Source organism: Lathyrus oleraceus, chromosome 3 (assembly GCF_024323335.1).
Source record: "Lathyrus oleraceus cultivar Zhongwan6 chromosome 3, CAAS_Psat_ZW6_1.0, whole genome shotgun sequence".
In the NCBI taxonomy this organism is placed as follows: Eukaryota; Viridiplantae; Streptophyta; class Magnoliopsida; order Fabales; family Fabaceae; genus Lathyrus; species Lathyrus oleraceus.
The window spans coordinates 504,728,608-504,734,271 of NC_066581.1; positions in this window are offsets into that span (position 1 = coordinate 504,728,608).

Genomic DNA, 5,664 nt, shown 5'->3' on the forward strand with positions numbered 1-5,664 from the left:
CGCGCGGTCTTCATGAACGGTCGGCCCAAGATGAGCGGAGCATCATCATCTTCCTCCATATCAATAACAATAAAATCGACCGGGAAAAAGAATTTGTCGACCTTCACCAAAACATCTTGGGCTACGCCATGAGGATGGGTCGTCGACTTATCCGCCAATTGCAACGTCATTCGGATGGACTTAATCTCAATGTTGCCAAGTCTCTTGATAATTGACAAAGGTATAAGATTAATGCTTGACCCCAAGTCAATAAGTCCTTTCCCGACATAAACGTCACCAATTTTAACTGGCAATGTAACTCTTCCCGGATCAACCTCTTTCTTAGGAAGCGTCCTTTGAATAATGGCACTACAGCTCGCATCAAGGACGATGGTCTCCGGTTCCGTATACCTCCGCTTTTTTGTTAGTATGTCCTTCATGAATTTGGCATACTTGGGCATTTGCTCCAAGGCTTCGGCAAACGGAATGTTGATTTGTAATTGTTTAAAAATATCCATGAACCGGGCGTAATGTCGTTCATTCTCCCTTTTGGACGGGGCATGAGGATAAGGGAGGTTTTGGATTGGAGTAGTGCACACTACCTCCTTTCCCTTTGCAACTCTAGAACTCCTCCATCTAGGCTTTTTCACTTCCTCACCCCTTACTTCATCATTCGTATTTTTCTCAATCTCCACACTTTTTTTTCTTTTCAACTTCACCATTCTTTTTATTCTTTTCAACTTCTTCACCCTCACTCCACTCTCCTACTTCACCATCAACATTTTCCTCCAATATTTCCTCCTCAATTTCTTTCTCTTCCTCTCTTTGTTCACTCTCGACTCTTTTTTTATTCTCACTACCCAACTCCCTCCCACTTCTCGTCATGATCGCCTTACAATGTGCATTAGGATTTGTTTGCGTGTTTGCCGAAAAGGAAGGACCGGTTTGTTGTTCCGCGAGTTGCTTAGCAAGTTGCCCAACTTGAGTCTCAAGATTTTTTATGGCCGCGTCATTGCTCTTTTGGTTAGCCATTGACATTTGCATGAATTGCGTCAATGTCTCTTCCAATTTAGAAGTTACGACCGGCGGTTGTTGAGGTTGAGGTTGATAAGGATTTTGGGGCGGGTTTTGACGGCTAGAAGAACCACCTCCATAACCTTGGTTATGATAATAGTTGCTTCTAGGTTGGAACCATTGGTTCCCTTGGTAATGTTGTTGTTGATTTTGAGGGTGCGGTTGATAAGGTTGTTGTTGTTGTTGTTGTTGTTGTTGTTGTTGTCTCGGTTGATAGTCCCGTTGATTGGCCATGTAGTTTACTTCGTCAAAACCGGGAGGTGGACAGAATCCGGTGTCATGTTCACCTTTACAAAGTTCACAACAAGCTATTTGTTTAGCTTTTGACGGTTCTCTTAACTCTTTGATTTGTCGTGTTAAGAGTTCCACTTGTTGTGAGATAAGCTTGTTTTGGGCAAGGATGGCATCGTTCGTCCCTAGCTCAAGCACTCCCGACTTCTTCAAAGAGTTTCCTCGACTTTGACTCTGAAGATCATTTAAAGCCATTCGATTTATGATGTTCGTGGCTTCTTCGGCACTTTTTGACAATAAAGAGCCACCCGAGGTAGCATCCAACAACGTTTTGCAGTTTGGTTGAAGTCCATTTTTGAAGATATGGATTTGAGTCAATTCATCAAATCCATGCCCTTTACATTTCCGAAGCATGGACTTGAATCTTTCCCACGCTTCATTCAAAGATTCACTAGTTCCTTATGAAAACACCGAGATGGCCGTCTTGGATTCCATGAACCGGTTATGGGAGAAGAATCTTTCGATGAATTTCTCTTCTAACACGTTCCAGTCTGTCATTACGGCTGGTGTTTGATCTAGGTACCAATCCTTTGCTTTACCGAGCAAAGCGTGGGGAAATAATCGTCTGAACAACGGAAGCTCCTGAGCCTGATCCACTCCGGCAGCCAATGCTATCTCATAAAATTTTGTGAGAAAAGCAAATGGGTCTTCATGGTCCATTCCGGTGAATGGACTTCCATATAATAGATTTAGAGTTCCCATTTTCATCTCAGCTTGCCTTCCGGTGTGGTTGGCAAACTGAGCGGTGTTCCTTGGACTATTGATGCATGGAGTAGAAATAGGTGGTGGTGGTTGTGGCTCCATGTTTGGTATGAATGGTGGTGGATTTGTGTTTGAAGAACTTTCTCCTTGCTCTTGGCGTTGTCTAGCCTGTTGCCTCCTACGTCTCGTTTTGCTATTGAGCCTCCTTGCGGTTCTCTCGATCTCAGGATCAAAAAGAAGTTCGTCCATAGGGATTTGCCCTCGCATAAAACGTAAGCTGCACACTAAACCAAACAGATTACAAGCACAAGTCAAAAATTCACAAGCTAAAACTTAAACAACCATTGCGATGCTCGCAATATCAATTTACAATCCCCGACAACGGCGCCATTTTGTTAGTTGTAAATTTACGTGTCGGGTTTTTGTTATTGTATCCACAGGGATTGTAAGATATCACCGCCGTTCGATGGTTGTATTAATTCTAACTCAATGTAACAATAAGGTTTTGGTTGGTTGTCACGTTATCTTGCATAAAAAGGTAATAAATTGCGGTAAAAGTTATGGTTTGAATAAATGAGAAATATTGCCAAGGTTAGGGTTCGATGATCACTTTGCATGTATTTGTTCGGTCAACAATCTTATAAACTCCTTTAGATGATAAATCATTTCACAAAGTCCTCCCAATATGTTTCTCTCGAACACACATTGTGAGTTTTCCCATTTTGATCCATTGTTTCTCTCGAACACAATCTATCAAAATGACAACTTTTTGGTTCAACCTTATAGTGAACAAAATCATTCATTACTATCTCTAGCTAACAAACAAGATTGGATGAAAACCTAGGTCAAGAGTTGGTAAACATCTCTCGATCATAAACCAACACAAAGAGTTTTAAATAGAAACAAAGTTTTCATCATATATTCACCATTAAAGAGTTTACACATGAAGATCCTTACATTTACACACAAAGCTAGTAATCACCTACATCTAACCTTGACAAATGGAGGACTTAGCTACTCATTTTCATGGTAGCTTGGTCGGCAAGTTTCGGAAGAAGGTTGATCAACATCCAAGTCGGATAATCGATGTTGGATGGGAATCCACCTTCTTTTTGTAGAAGATGGTTACAAGATGAAGAGAAATGAAATCTAGGGCATAAAAGATCCTAAGAACAATGCTGGAAAAATATCTAACAAAAGTACAAAAGTGGAAAAATGAGGTAAAAACTAGGTATGGCTCTCAAAAGTGGCACTTGCTACTTATAGACCTGTGCTGGGCTGTCATGCTCGCTAGGCGAGCAGAAAGGCTCGCCTAGCGAGGGTCTAATTGTGGCACACAAGGCACCTGTGCCCAGAGAAACAGGGTCTGTTGAACTGTCATGTTCGCCTAGCGAACAAACCTTCGCCTAGCGAAGGACACTCTCCAACCTTCGCCCCAGCGAGGTTGAGAGGTTTTGCTACTAGAATGCTCGCTGGGGACTCGCTAGAGCCTCGCCTAGCGAGTGAGTGCTGGCTGCGCTTTTCACCAAAACTGAACGAACTCGCTACCACCTTCGCTAGGATCTCGCCTGGCAAATTTCTTGGCATTTTACTGGAGCTTTTCGCTGGAAACTCGCCTAGCGAGGCCTTCGCTTCAGCTCTCGCCTAGCGAGCAAGCTGATGAATGCAAATTCTCTTTGGTTCCTTTGCCAACTTCTTGTGTCTTTCATTTTCTATTGTTTCATGCCTTCTACCTGCACAATAACACACAAATCAAAGGTACCAAGATCGTTTATCAATGTATTGCATTTCATGTTAGAACAAAGGTGGTTTTGACAAAAGAGCAAGGAAATAGAGTGAAAAATACCCTTAATTGATAACTCAAATAAGCACTTTTGGGTATCTAACAAAAACTAATATTAACCCATAGCAGTGTATTTATAGGAAAATGATATTCTGTTGAGGGAATGATCAAACTTCGTACTACCGATAGTATTATAAATGAAATTTCTAATTCTGCTTATATGCTTGAATTTATTTCTTGATTGCATTCTAGATTAACATATATTGGTATTAGTACTATAAATAGATTAATTAAATTCAGATTGATCTCATGCAATGTTCATGATTTCGAAAAATGTGAAGTATGTATTAAATAAAAAATGATCAAGAAACCTTTCAAAACTGTTAAAGAAAATCAGATTTGCTTGATCTTGTGCACTCTAATTTGTGTGAATTTAATGGCATGTTAACCTGTGGGGGAAACCGATGTTTCATAACCTTTATCGAAAATTGCTCTAGGTTCACACATGTATACCTTTTAAAGCATATGTGAGTGTATTATTTTGTTTAGATATGTTTTGAATGATGTCAAAACTAGAAAATAGAATTTATATACATTGGACAATATCATCCGAGTCTAGCTGTGCATTTTAGCGTTCTTGCATTAGGAAGCATGTCAACATTGTTGGAAATGGTTCGCAAAAATATTTGTGCATCAAAATAATGTGTTGAGCATGAGAAACTTGGCTTTAAGTGAAAAATCCTCATTATAGGTCGACACATACGACTACAGGTTGACCTATAGATAACTTTTTTTAAACTTCAAGTCGAGACATAGATGGTACATGTCGACACGTACGCTGCAATATTAAAGTCAACAACTTCTGTCTCATGTGCCGAGTCTTAAGGTCGACCCATAGGTAGCACATAACCTTACAAATCGACACATGCTTCCAAGAGGTCCACACATGACTTGAATAGGTCGACACATGACTCATATAGGTCGACCTATTGATTAATTTTTTTAAAAATTGCATTTGTTTCCATTCCTTTTGCTTCTTCTCTCTCTCTCTCTCTCTATATATATATATATATATATATTTATATATATGTATATATATATATATATATATATATATATATATATATATATATATATATATATATATATATATATATATATATATATATATATATATATATATATATATACTTGATACATGCTTCATTATCTAGTAAGGTTTCTAGAGTGAGTAAAACCTACACGAATCCAGGATTTCAAAGCATCTTATCATCTTTAATTCAATCTATGTATACATACAATCAAACTACACATAATCATTTTTTGATTGGGTGCCATATAGATTAGGATTGATAATATCCAATTACATTTGTTATACCAAAAATATTGGTTTCTGATCTTTGAGGGATTCAAATAAGAAAATTGAGGTGGGGTTTTCCTTCAAGATCTTTATGGTTTGAAGGTTTTGGAGAAGATTGTGCAATTTGGATTCGATCGAGTGAAAAAGTCTTAAGATAAGAAGGTCGTGCAAGTGAGTAGTGTGGAACGGTGGATCGCGTTGACAAATCTTAGGTTCGACAAGTGTATGCTTGGGATTAAGTCAGTTGAGTGAAAGACTTGAGACAAGGAGGTCGTGCAAGGATGTAGCAACAACATGTGAATTGAAGCGGCATTGTTGGTTACATGATCATGTGCTAGGGATTAATTCATTTGGGTGAAAGCCTTGGGACCAGGGCTGCCTTGCAAGGAAGTAGCAACAAGAGGTGAATTGAAGCGGCTTGGTTAGTTAATTGATCAAGACTGATCAAGGTTTTTTGGAGGTGCTAGAGTCAAGA